Source organism: Hyperoodon ampullatus, assembly GCF_949752795.1.
Source record: "Hyperoodon ampullatus genome assembly, chromosome: X".
Lineage (NCBI taxonomy): Eukaryota > Metazoa > Chordata > Mammalia > Artiodactyla > Ziphiidae > Hyperoodon > Hyperoodon ampullatus.
The window spans coordinates 76,861,201-76,876,342 of NC_136913.1; the positions used below are offsets into that span (position 1 = coordinate 76,861,201).

Sequence of the window (15,142 nt, forward strand, 5' to 3'; positions counted from 1 at the left end):
AATAAGGGTAAAACTTTTGTTACAATCAATGAATGTACATTGGCACATTATCATCCAAAGTTATCATTATCACCCAAAATTTACATTAGGGTTCATTCTTGGTGGTGTACATTCTATGGGTTTTAACAAACTCATAAAGACATGTATCCAACATTATAGTATTATCCAGAGTAGTTTCACTACCCTAAAAATCCTCTGTGCTGCACCTATTTAGCCTTCTCTCTCCCCTGACACCTGGACCACTGAAATTTTACTACCTTCATAGTTTTGCCTGTCCACAATGTTATATAATTGAAGTCATATTGTATGTAGCCTTTTCAGATCGGCTTTTCTTCACTTAGTAATATGCATTTAAGTGTCCTGCAGGTGTTTTCACATATTGATAAATCACTATTTTTTAGTACTGAATAATATCCCTTTGTGTGGATATACTGCAGGTCTATGCATCTGCAGAAGGAAGTCTAAGTAACTCTCAAATTTTGCTAATTATTAATTATTAACAAAACTTATGTAAACAATCATAAGTAGGTTTATGTGGGGACAAAGTTTGCAAATCATTTGCTTAAATACCAAGAAGTGTGATTGCTGGATCATATATAAAGATTATATTTAGTTTTGTAAGAAACTGCCAAATTGTATTAGAAAGTGGCTGTAACATTTTGCATTTAGCATTGTCAGTGTTGTGGATTACGGCCACTCTAATAAGTGTGTAGTAATATCTCATTGTTTCAATTTGTTTTTCCCTAATGACATATGAGAATGAGCAGCTTTTCATATGTTTATTTGCCATCTGTTTATCTTCCTTGATGAGGTGTCTGTTCAGGCCTTTTACCCATTTTTAACTGAGGTTCTTATTTTTCTTACTGTTGAGTTTTAGAGGTTTTTTTGCATATTTTGTATAGCAATCCTTTATCAGAAATGTTTTTATGAATATTTTCTCCCAGTCCCTGGTTTGTCTTCCCATTCTCTTAGCACTGTCTTTTTCAGAGCAGATTTTTTATTTTATTTTAATGAAGAACAGCTTATCAATTATTTTTTTCCATGGACTGTGTCTTCGATATTGCATCCAGAAAGTCACTACCATACCCAGGTCATCTAGATTTTCTCCTGTTAATTTCTATAAATTTCATAGCTTTGCATTTGAAATCAAAGCCTGTGATCCATTTTGGTTAATTTTTATGAGGGGTGTAAGGTCTGTGTTTAGATTAATTTTTCTTTATGTCGATGCCCAATTGTTGCTGCACCATTTATTGAAAGGAGTATCTTTACACCATTGTATTACTTATGATCCTTTGTCAAAGATCAGTTGACAATATTTATGTGCCTCTATTTCTGGGCCTTCTATTCAGTTCTATTGATCAAATAGTCTATTCTGTAATTTTATAATTTCTTAAATTTGGGTATTTTCAGTCCTCTATCTTTGTTTTTCTCCTTCAGTATTGTGTTGGCTATTCTCGATTATTTGCCTCTCCATTTAAACTTTAGAAGGAGTTAGTCAATATACACAGAATAATTTCCCGGGATTTTAACTGAGATTGAATTGAATGCATAGGTTAAGTTAAGAAAGGATGACATCTCGACAATACTGAGTCCTTCTGTCTGTGATCATAAAATATTTCTCCATTTATTTAGTTCATCTTTGATTTCTTTCATCAGAATTGTATAGTTTTCCTCATATAGATCTTGTCATATTTGTTAGATTTCTACCTATGTATCAATATTTCATTTTGGGGGTGCTAATGTAAGTGGTATTGCTTTTTTTAAAATAAATGTATTTATTTTATTAATTTATTTTTGGCTGCGTTGGGTCTTTGTTGCTGTGTGTGGGCTTTCTCTAGTTGTGGCTAGCAGGGGTTACTCTTCATTGCGGTATATGGGTTTCTCGTTGTGGTGGCTTCTTTTGTTTCTGAACACGGGCTCTAGGCATGCAGACTTCAGTAGTTGTGGCATGTGGGCTCAGTAGTTGTGGCTCGTGGGGTCTAGAGTGCAAGCTCAGTAGTTGTGGCACAATGGGCTTAGTTGCTCCATGGCATGTGGGATCTTCCCGGACCAGGGATCAAATTCATGTCCCCTGCATTGGCAGGCAGATTCTTAAACACTTTGACACCAGGAAAGCCCCAGTATTGTGTTTTTAATTTCAGATTATATTTATTCATTGTTGGCATACAGGAAAGTGATTGCCTTTTGCATATTAGCACTGTATCCTGCAAACGTATTATAATTTCATATTAGTTCCAGGATTTTTTGGTCTATTCTTTTGGATTTTCCATATAGGTAATCATGACATCTGCAAAGTAAGTTTTCTTTATTTCCAGTTAATATACATATACTTTATTTTCTTGTCTTACTGCATTACCTAGGACTTCCAGTATGATGTTGAAAAACAGTGGTGAGAGGAGACATCCCTGAATTTTTGCTTACCTTAGTAGGAAAGGGTTGAAATTCTAAACATTAATTATAATGTTAACTATGGGTTTTTTTGGTACATATTTTTCCAGTTTTATTAAGATTTAATTGACATACAGCACTGCATAAGTTTAAGGTGCACACATTAATGATTAGAGTGGCATCCATCATGAAACGATTACCACAATAGGTTTAGTGAACATCCATCATTTCTTATAGATTCCAAAATGGTTCTTATCAGCACCAGTGTCCTGATGGTGGGATGAGCTCTCAAAACTGGTTGCTGCCAGCATCTACATCCTCACGGTGAGTTATGATTCCCACCTGCCTCTCTGGGAGGCTCTCTGAGATTGACAAGTGGGTCTGACTCAGGGTCCTTTTAAATTACTGCTTCTGCAAGCGGCATTATTTCATTCTTTTTAATGGCTGAGTAATATTCCATTGTATATTTGTACCACAACGTCTTTATCCATTCATCTGTCAATGGACATTTAAGTTGTGCCCATGTCTTGGCTATTGTAAACAGAACTGCAATGAACATTGGGGTGCATGTATCCCTTTGAACCATGTTTATCTCTGGCTATTAGTCCAGGAGTGGGATTGCTGGATCATATGTAGGTAGCTCTATTTTCATTACTTTAAGAAACCTTCATACTCTTCTCCATAGTGGCTGTTCCAATTTAGTCCCACCAACAGTGTACGAGGGTTCCCTTTTCTCCACACCCTCTCCAACATTTATTATTTGTAGACTTTTTTTTTTTTTTTGTCGTACGCAGGCCTCCCACTGTCGTGGCCTCTCCCATTGTGGAGCACAGGCTCTGGACACGCAGGCTCAGTGGCCATGGCTCATGGGCCCAGCCACTCCATGGCATGTGGGATCCTCCCTGACCGGGTCATGAACCCGTGTCCCCTGCATTGGCAGGCAGACTCTCAACCACTGCACCACCAGGGAAGCCCTATTGTTTGTAGACTTTTTGATGCTGGCCCTTCTGACTGGTGTGAGATGATATATCATTGTAGTTTTGATTTGCACTTTTCTAATAATTAGCACTGTTGGTCATCTTTTCATGTTCCCCCTGGAGATTATCATACTAAGGTAAGTAAGTCAGATAGAGAGAGAAAAATATCATATGATATCACTTACATGCAGACTCTAAAAAAATGATACAAATGAACTTATTTACAAAACAGAAACAGACTCACACAGACTTAGAGAACGAATTCACAGTTACTGAGGGGAATGGTGGGAAAGAGGGGTAGATTGGGAGTTTGAGATTGACATGTACACACTGCTACATTTAAAATAGATAACCAACAAGGACCTACTGTATAACACAGAGAACTCTGCTCAGTATTCTGTAAAAACCTAAATGGGAAAATAATTTGAAAAAAGGTAGATATATTTACATGTATAACCAAATCACTTTGCTGTACACCTGAAACAAATATAACACTGTTAATCAACTATGCTCCAATAAAAAATAAAAATTAAAAAAATAAATAAATTACTGCTTCTGCCCCGAATCTCAGAGCATATGAAATTTTGTGTGCACCCTTCAAGAGGAGAGTCTCTATTTCCCACCATCCTCTGGCTCTCCTGAAAGTAAGCCCCTCTTACCTTCGAAGTCAAGTATTTTGGGAGCTCATCTTTCTAGTTCATGATCCCTGGGCTGGGGAGCCCAATGTGGTGCTTGGACCCCTTGTTCCTTGGGGAGAACCTCTACAATTGTAATTATCCTCTTGTTTGTGTGTAGCCTACCCAGGCGTATGGATCTTTACTTTATCACATATTCGCCCCTCCTACTCATCTTGTTATGGTTCCTTCTTTATATCTTTAGCTGTAGAATATATTTTCTGCTGGTTTTCAGGTTGCTCTCATGGATCGTTGATTTGTAAATAGTTGCAATTTTGGTGTGCCTGTAGGAGGAGGTGATCTTAAGAGTCTTCCTACTCTGCCATCTTGGCCACTCTCCTCTTTACATATTTTTTACTAAGGTGACTTAATTCCCCTCAATTTCTAGTTTACTTAGAATTGTTATCATTAATGGGTGTTGGATTTTTTAAAATGTTTTTCTGCATCTATTAATGTGGTCATGTGATTTTTCTTTTGAATATGTTGATGTGATGGATTACATTAATTGACATTTGAATGTTAAACCAATCTTGAAAATTAGAATAAATTACACTTGATTATAATGGATAATTCTTTTTACATACCTCAGATTAAATTTGTTAATATTTTGTTGAGAATTTTTGCATCTAACTTCTTGAGAAATATTGGTCTTTAGTTTGTTTTTTTTTTTCTTTTCTTGTAAAGTCTTTGCTTGATATTATGAAAACTGGCCTCATAGAATGAGTTAGGACGTATTCCCTCTGTTTCCAGAAGAGATTGTAGAGAACTGGTATGATTTCTTCCTTAAATGTTTATTAGAATACACCAGTGAACCCACCTAAGTCTGGTTCTTCTGTTTTATAAGTTTATGATATATTGATTCAATTTCATATATATATATATATATATATATATATATATATATATATATATATATATATATACTTTTGTTTTGTTTGGTGGTACACAGGCCTCTCACTGTTGTGGTCCCTCCCATTGTGGAGCACAGGCTGTGGACCACAGGCCCAGCATCCATGGCTCACGGGCTCAGCCGATCCATGGCATGTGGGATCTTCCCGGACCAGGGCACGGACCCGTGTCCCCTGCATTGGCAGGCAGACTCTCAACCACTGCACCACCAGGGAATCCGGATTCAATTTCTTTAATAGCTATAGGCCTATTCAGATTGTCTATTCCTGTGTGAATTTTGGCAGATCGTGTCTTTCAACATTTGTTCATTTCACCTGCATTATAAAATTTGTGAGCATTGAATTATTCATAATATTTATTCATTATTCTTTGAATGTTCATTCAGTCTTAGTGATGTTTTCCCTTTTATTTGTGATATTAATTATTTGTCTCTTCTCCATTTTGTTCTTGGTAATCTAAGGTAGAGGCTTTTTAAATTTTTTTCTCAAAGAAGTAGCTTTTGATTTGGTTGACTCTTTCTATTGATTTCCTGTTTTTAATTTCATTGATATCTTCTCTAATTTTAATTTCTTTATTTCTGCTCACTTTAAAAATTTTTTTTTCTAGTTTCCTATTGTGGAAGCTTAGATTATTGATTCTATGTATTCATTCAGTGCTACATACATATACATATTGAGTGTACATGCATATAAATTTCATGTACAATGAAATTTCCCTCTAAGCACTTTTTTATGCATGCTACAATTTTTTATTAGCTTTATTTTTATTTTCAATTGGCTCAATAATTTTAAATTTTCTTTTGATATTTCTTCTTTGATCTATGTGTTATTTAGAAACCTGTATTTAATCCCTACGTATTTTGGGATGTTTTAAAGTTCTTTCTGATATTTATTTCTAGTTTAATTCCATTGTTGTCTGAGAGCATTCCTTGTATAATATCTATATTTTTGATAATGTCTACTTTTTCAGGAGTACTTTATGGCCAAGAATGTGGTCTACTTATAGTGAATATACCATGTGACCTTGAGAAGGATGTGTATTCTGCTGCTGTTGGATGAAGTAGTTGATGTCAATTATATCCAGTTGTTTATGGTGCTCTTAAATGTAATTGTGTCCTTAACTTGTTTTCTTCTTGCTGGACCTGTCCATTTCTGAGAGAAGGGTATTGAAGTTTCCACCTCTAATAGAAGATTTATCTATTTCCCTTTATATTTCTTTTTTTTTTCCTTCATGTATCTTGACACTCTGTTGTTAGGCAATGCATGTTAAGGTTTATTATGTGTTCATGGATAATTGATATGTTTATCATCGTGCAATGCCCCACTTTTCATCCTGGATAACTTTCCTTTCTCTGAGTTCTATTGTGTCTAAAATTAATATATCAACTCTATTTTCTTTTGATTAATGATAGCATGGTATAACTTTCTCCATGCATATACATATATAAAATATAATATTTTATATTTCAAATGGGTTTTGGATAGGTTGAGTCTTGTTTTATGATCCACTGTGATAATCTCTGTCTTTTAATTAGTATATTGAGACCACTGACATGTAAATTTTTTATTGATATAACTGGATTAATATCTACCATATTTGTTACTATTTTCTACTCATTGCCTTTGTTTTTGGTTCTTCATTTTTGCCTTCCACTTTTTCCTACTTTTGTGGTTTTAATCAAACATTTTATATGATTCCCATTTTTTCCTTTGTTAACATATTAGTTACATTTCTTTCTTTTTTATGCATTTTAGTGTTTACCCTAGAGTTTGCAATATGCATTTAGAAATAATCCAGGGTCTCATTTAAGTAACACTATTCTGCTTCAGAAGTGGTGCAAATACCTTATAATAACCAAAAATATCATATTTCCTTCCTCTTCTTGTATCAGTTGTATCATTCATTTTATATATTATGTTATATTAATTATATCATAATAATGATTATATTATATTATTATATTAAATTATATTATATTATATTACATTATATGTGTTCACTGTGAAATCCTGGTCTAGCTTGTGGAAGTAAAACTCACATAAATGTGAGGGCACACCTCTAAGTGAGTCTCCCTGGAGTTTTAAGTCTCCGACTTGTCCACACTGGGCCTCTAGCTATTGATCAATTACAATTTAAGTTTTTCCACCCCGACTCATTCCCAAGGAGGTTTCTGGTCATGGGTTACTACATCAGTAAGTTGTGATTTTCTGTATTTGCCTCTCTGTCTCTCCAATTTTGGAAGCAGCAGTTTGTCCTGGGTTCTCTCATTTCTGGTGGATCCAAGAAGAGTTATTGATTTTTCAGCTGTTTATTTGTTCTTAAAACAGAATGACAGCTTCTAACCTTCATGTACATTGAACCAGAAACTAGATGTCCCTGAATCAGCTTTTGATTTGAATCAAAGTCTGAATATATAGAGGCTTCTATTTTAAAATGTTTTCTGTCTAAGCAGAATTAAGAAAGTTATGAAGTTTCTTAATAGAGAGAAGAAGAATTATATTAATATATAGAAGAATAATGAGTGACATTTTGTGAAATATATGGAACCACATATTAGGGTATTCTAAAGTACTCTGATAATGTTAAAATGCCTATCAAATAGTACAACATTATGGGCTTCCCTGGTGGCGCAGTGGTTGAGAGTCCGCCTGCCGATGCAGGGGACAAGGGTTCGTGTCCCGGTCCGGGAAGATCCCACATGCCGTGAAGTGGCTGGGCCCGTGAGCCATGGCCGCTGAGCCTGCGCGTCCGGAGCCTGTGCTCTGCAACGGGAGAGGCCACGGCAGTGAGAGGCCCGCGTACAGCAAGAAAAAAAAAAATAGTACAATATTAGTCCAAATATAGTGATTTATAATAGGAAGGATGCAAACTCACCAAGACAAGCAAACAAACAAATAAAAACAGACACACACAAGAATGAGAGCAAATGGTTGATTATACTTCAGTGCCAAGCTTGCTGTTAGGGAGAAAAATTATTCTTAGGTGGATTGTTATCCACTGATTTTTTCATTGCTAGACTCAGCTGACATACACAGACCCTAAATGTATCTCTGAATACTTGGTACTGGGAAAAAAATGTTTTGAGAAATGTGGGATTATTTTTCACTATAGCCATATGAAACCATTTACTTGAGAGGTAAATAGTGTCAACTATTAGATCAACAGAGTAGAAGGATTTGATTATCTGAGAGTTTTGGAGACTTGAAATTACCTTAATTTTAACTTCACCTTTATTTGCTTTATTTGGAACTAAATATTTACTGGTTGGAAAGCACCTCAAAAATGCATCCCTACAGATTTGATAAAATAATTCAAATTATTTTATTTTTATATGGTTATAAAATAACTAGATTGTTAACACATCTGGAAAGCATTCTACTTTATACCTACTTATATACAAGCTTAAGTTTTTGTCTTCTTTTAGACTTTGGAATACAAAGGTAAAAATCACTTTTGTAATTTATATGAGTTAGAATTTTAATAAAGACAAGTTCAAAAGAAGCTAAAGAATGAATGAAGTAAAGAGAGAAAAAAATAACAACTAGACAGAAATAATAATACACTTGTTATTATCATATTTGAAGTGGTTTTAAAACAGGTTAAAAGGAAAGAGTAATTCATGTTCAGCCAACTGTGATGCTTTCTTGCATTATAAACATTTATACCACCAAAAAGGAAACCTTATGCTTTCATAGTACTTTATAGTCTATATTGACTTTCAGCAAGTATTTCCTCTTGTCAGTGTCTCCCCTCCCCCAAATAGGTAGGGCAGTCAAAATTCTATATTTTAAACAGAAAACTAAAGACTAATAGATCTAGTGATATTGCCAAATTTCCAAAGAGAAAGTGATGGAACGTTTAATAGAAACCAGGTTCTCTCAGTATTAGTCTGGTTCTTAATCTACTATATTCCTATTATATTCTTCCAGAGACCACCCCTGTCTTTCTATGTAGAGATAATATCTCCTCTGATATATAATAGATATTTTATTGTTATTCTTGTAATTTTATATTATAACTGCCTACTCATACATCTTTTTTACCTGCTTTCAACTTTTAGCAAAGCACCATCACAGACATAGGATGATAGGTGCTGAATAGATAAAATTTGTTTGTTTGTTTGTTTGTTTATTCAATCATTCAATAAATATTCACTCTATGCTTGCTATTTGCCAAACACTCAGCTAGTCACTGACAAAATAGTTAAAACTACAGCAGCAATAATTAACTCTTACATAGTTCTTACATTGTGTCAGGCAATTTTCTATGCAATAAATATAGTCATTAAATTCTCACAACACTTTGAGGAAGATGTACTATATCTTTGTTTTACACATGAATAACTGAGGCACAGATAAGTTAAATAACATGTTTACATTTGCATGTCTAACAAGTGATACAGCTAGGATTAAAAAACAGGTAGCCTTGCTCCAGAGCCCTGACTCTTTCCATTATGTCATATTAGGATATCCCTTCATCTCATGGATTTTTCAGTCTACTAAGAAGACAGTTCCTAAAGTAAACCAATAAATTCACTTCTGATTTATAGTATGTTATAATTAACCTCAAGTGAGTAAGAATAAAATAATATGAGAAAGAATAGGAGGTACATAATTTAGGGTAGGAAATTAAGAAAAACCTAAATAGATAAAACACAGGAAATCAAAGCATAATATTAAAAATAGTATTGATAGAAATATCTTAATATTTCCTTTGGAAAACAAACCTAAACATTTATGTAATAATAGGCTTTAATCTTTCTAAATACAACATTATATCTTTAGATAATTTTTTCAAAAGTAAGTCAAATAATTGGATAAACTTCCACTTGGTTTAGTTTTACAACTAAAATAAAGGATACATAGTTGTTGAGCTGGTTTGGTTTGTTTTACTCATAAAATCATTTTATCCTCAGAATAATAGTAGCTAAAAAGTGAAATCAATGCAGTAATATGCTCAAATTACTCAGAGACTTAGTGTTTCATTATCTGTGCAGCAACTTTAAGTAAAATGTAACTTAACTATAATATAATGATCAATAGGAAATTAATTAAATATGTATTTAAGTAATATGTTATTCTAAAATTGTAACTTTTCTGAGATTCTTCATGACAGTTGCTATAGCTGAAATAATTTTTATAAGTTGTATGCAACCAAATCAAAGAGAAGACAGAAGCAAATAAATTAATTGAAAACCAAGAATATGTATTTTGCAAGAATTTTAAATGGGAAAGGGATATTAAGGTGCTCCATATCTAGAAACTGGCATGAAATCTGAAATGCATAAATGCAAATTTATATTTGATTGTTAAAATAAATAAGTTTAAAATTCACATTTAAGTTATTAGGCTGCTTTTCTTAAAGATTCTCTTTCTAAAGCCTTAATTGTATTTTTCATCATTGTATGTAATGCACACATGTCAATTTCATAAATAAAATTTAAATATGTAAATTTATATTTGTTGATATAAAGGGCAAATTGCCTACATATTTTCTTTCTAAATTAATCATAGCAAAACCAAACACTGTAAAATTTTATCTTATACAGTGTTAATTTTATATATTATTCTAGGTACATTTTTCCTTAAAATGATTTGTATCTGAAAGTGTTTTATTTTTGAAACCTCGAAGTTAAACTGCTTTGGTCAAGTATAATGAATTTTACCAAAACTTACTATTTTATTTCCTAGAGTTTTAAGTAATCCTGACTTAAAGTATCATTCTTCTAATGAATTTCAATTTCTACTGTCCACTTGGTTTAACTATGCTTATCGTAAATGTTCATCAAATGAAGAACTATCTAACATTTAGATAGTTTAACAGAATCTCTTTATAATTTTGTTTCCTTAAAATACACATATTTGTAAAATAAAATCAAAATGGTGTTTGTATAGCAAAATGCTGTTATATTTCATTGATTGATTGATTGATTGATAAAAATCAATAAAAGTGTTTATTCTTCTACAGAGTCATGCCAATTCATATACCTGAGAGCTCCACATTTGCTTGAGCCTAAACTTGAATGAGTTCTATTTAACATTATAATTTCCACTGTAAAAGGTTTTAGGGATAATAGGGACAATAACATGAGCTTAATTAAATTGATTAATGCAGTCAATATTTATCTTCATGTTTGAAAATTACTTATCTTCATAAGGAAAAATAATCTCAAGATTTAGAGGAATAAAGAATATTAAAGGGACACAATGAAATAGAGTGCAAAAATGATTCAGATATTCTGGACTTGATGAAAGTAATTGAGAAATATTTTGGGGAAAACAAAACCAAAATAAAATAAAATAAAACAAAATAAAAACGAATTAAAACATAAATGTGTTGCATCAGAATGAAGAAAAGCATAGGGAAAGAGTTAAACTGTATAACAATGCTATGAACAAATTTTCTGTTGAAAATTTTGAATTGTATTTTAAATAATATAAAAATGAATTACTGAAAGTAATTCAATAAGAAAATAATAAGAATCCAATAATCCTAAAAGAAAATAATAAATTGTCAACAATATTTGCCCCACAAAATATACTACAGCAAAATGGCTTTATGGGCCAAACAGTATTTAAGCCTCAAGGAACAAATTATTCCAATTTTCCTATTTCTAGAATATAGGGGGGGAGAAAACATAGAAAAAGATAAAGTGCTTATCCATTCAATTAATAAGACTATAAGCTCTCATAAGTGCAAAACTCAATCAATAACCGAATTTCACTTCTAAGTTCTCCATCCCCAGGAAGTTTACCAATTCTATGCACAAAATCTGAATATATATTAACATCTAATCTATCCAATTAAACTGATCAAAGATTAATACCACATTACAAATGGAGTTAATGTTATTGCTAACATTGATATAATTTGTTGAAGTTATATCTCTGCTCAGCTTGGGTGATTTCCACTACTCCATCTTTCAATTTGCAGATCTGTTCCTCTATATGCTCTAATCTATTGTTGATTTCTTCTAGTGCATTTTTAATTTCAGTTTTCATATGTTTCAGCTCTGTTTTGTTATTTTCTCTATATTTTATCTCTTTTTTTAAAAAAATTCTTACTGTGTTTATTCATTTTTATCCCTATTTTATTGAACATCTTTATAATCATTACCTTGAATATTTTAGATTGCTTATAACCACTTAATTTTTTTTGGAGGATGTTTTTTGATCTTTCTTTTGGAATACATTACTACATCTCGTCATTTTGCCTAATTCTCTGTGTTATTTTTATGTATTTTATAGGTCTGTTACTTTTCCTAATCTTGAAGAAGTGGCCTTAAGTAGAAGACACATTATGGGTCCCAGAAGCCCATTCTGCTGTGGTCACCAGAGCTTAATGTTCTTGGGGAGGGGGCTTCTATGTGGGCTGCATGGGGCCACCTTTTGTGGTTGGGTTGACTGTGCTTTTACTGGTATGCGAGTATGATCCCTGACATGTTTGGCTATCAGGCCCTGCCTTGTTTGGTGGTTGCTGGTCCACTGGTAGGCAGGTCTGTGTCTTGCTTGGCTGCCTGCAACCTGTGTGGTCCTAAGGCTGGTGCCAGTTGGCTGGTGGGTGGGGCTGGGTCCCTGTGTGGCTAACTGTGGGGCCCAGAGATCTCTGTGGCTGGTGGGTTGGTGAGCCCCTGGCACTAATTGGCTAGAGGGAAGATTTCAAATTGTTGCTTGCCAGCACCAGTGCCCTCACAGTAGAATGAGTGCCCCAAAATGGCTACTGGCAACATCTTCATCCCCTGGTAGTTTACCAATTGCCTCTTGTATCTCCAGAAGGCTCTTCAAGATCAACAAGTGTGTCTGACCCAGGATTTGTCAAACTACTGCCTTTGCACTGTGACTTGAAGCATGTGAGATTTTACACATTCCTTTTAAGAGTGGAGTCTGTTTCCTACAGCTCTTAGGATTTCCCATATGTAAGACCTGCTGGCCTTCAAAGCCAGATGTTCTGGAAGCTCATCTTTCTGATGCAAGACCACTGGGCTGGGGAGAACAATGTGGGTCTTGGACCCCTCAGTTCTTGGGAAGAACTTCTGCAATTGTGATTATCCTCCCATTTGTGGGTTGCCTAACTTGGTGTGCATCATGACTTTTCTATGTCTCTGTCCCTCTCGTCTCATTGTGGTTTCTTCTTTTTATCTTTAGCTGTCAAAACTATTTTCTGCTAGTGCTTAGGTTGTTCTCATAGACAGTTTGTCAGTTAATATTTGCAATTTTGGTATGCCTATGGGAGGAGGTGAGCTCAAGGTCTTCCTGTTCTGCCATCTTGACATTCCCCTGCTTCTCTTATATTTTTCATACTGTTTTTCCTTTTATTTTTTTCTTACTGATTTTGATGAAAGGTGGTTTTACTTAAAGATTTATTATTTATTTTTAAGTACATTAATAAAATTTTAACATACTAAGAAAGTTACACAAGCCTGACAGATTGACTTTTCTGAACTATACGTGTCCTCGATTTTCTTTTAGTAACTCACATTTTCATTGTTCAGTTATTCAAACTGATTACTACTTAAAAACACCTGGTTGGGGCTTCCCTGGTGGTGCAGTGGTTGAGAGCCCACCTGCTGTTGCAGAGGACACGGGTTCGTGCCCCGGTCCAGGAAGATCCCACATGCTATGGAGCAGCTGGGCCTGAGAGACATTACCGCTGAGCCTGCACGTCCGGAGCCTGTGCTCTGCAACAGGAGAGACCACAACAGTGAGAGGCCTGCATACTGAAAAAAAAAAAAATACAAAACAAAACAAATCACCTGGTTGACATGAGTCACATGCAATAAGGGCAAATGCAGATGATTGTGCCACCTAACCAAGTGTGTATGATGAAAATAATGAAACTTTTGTTCACATGGATCAAGGCACATAAAAATATCATTCTTCTTGGGAGAGAGCTGCACCAATTAAAGAACACTCTATGAATTATTCCTTAATTAAAATGTGATCACCTTTTATTTCTTTCTGATTTTGTTTGAAACCCATAGAGTAACCAGTATGATATTCACTCATGTATCAGGAGATTAGCTTATTTCCCAAAGCATCAGCATCATCAGGAAAATCTGGACATGTGATAAGTGATGAGGGAATTATTGGTGGCCCAGAAGGAAATGGAGGCAGCCAGCATGATAGGAAGTGTGGTGGTGGTGATGGTGTTTGATTTGTTTCCTGGGCCATGTCCTGATCCTGGCATAGGAGAATGAGGTGGAGAGAGAGAAGACTTTCGTGAAACAGCTTTTTTTTTTTTTTTTTTTTTTCAGTACGTGGGCCTCTCACTGCTGTGGCCTCTCCCGCCATGGAACACAGGCCCCAGATGCGCAGGCTCAGCCGCCACAGCTCATGGGCCCAGCCGCTCCACAGCATGCGGGATCCTCCTGGATTGGGGCATGAACCCACGTCCTCTGCATCGGCAGGCAGACTCTAAACCACTGCGCCACCAGGGAAGCTCCCCATGGAACAGTTTTGACTTGATATTATTTGGTTTATTTCCAGCAGACCTGGAGGAGTTCTCACTTTCATATGTCAAAATTTGACTTTCATTTTCAGTATCTTGCACATTCTGTTCTATATTATTAGCTACTTCAGAGGTTGGGGAAAGTAAATCAGACAGATTTTGTTCCTCCCTAGTTCCATATCTAGTGTAAACCACAATACGGTTTTCTCTCTTAAAATCAACTGAAACAATGTTAGTTGTGTGAATGCATCTGTCTTCTGACAAAACAGCAGAACATTTGTCACCTACTTTCCACTGCTTCAAGAGAGTTGTGGTATTCTTATTTTGGCTTTTATTCTCCTAACCAGGTTTTCTTTTAGGTGTGCCTTTTGGTTTATCTGAAGCTTCAGAAATGTCACCATTCTTTAAAGTGTGCCTTAAATGGAGCCATGGTTTTATCATAAGCTTTTATCACTGCTGTATCATCCCAAATGTCAGAATCATCACTCTGTCCTTTGCTGCACTGGAATAACATTGGGTCCTCCTGCTCTGGGATGCCTTTACCACGACTTCCTGGTGTTTTGTTTGTTTTTCAAATTTTATATTTTGTTAGTCTGTTCAAAGCATCAGTTTAGGGTCTTTTTTTACCTTCTTATTTTTATTTCATTTCTCTTTATGTTTTCTCTAATTGTTATTATATACTTTACTCCATTTTCCTTGAGTTTTGCTGTTGTTTTTTTTCTATTGTCATGAGTTGTATGCTTAATT

The 15,142-nt window shown here is 34.6% G+C and overlaps 1 pseudogene across 1 annotated transcript in view; it reads right to left on the reverse strand.

Moving 5' to 3' along the window:
- Positions 1-14,909, reverse strand: part of LOC307069738 (survival motor neuron protein-like) — a 70,276-nt pseudogene extending 55,367 nt beyond the window's left edge. The window contains exon 1 of the transcript in view: positions 14,379-14,909. The product of the transcript in view is annotated as a survival motor neuron protein-like (transcript). The remainder of the gene's footprint in view (positions 1-14,378) is intronic.
- Between the last annotated feature and the right edge of the window lie 233 nt (positions 14,910-15,142).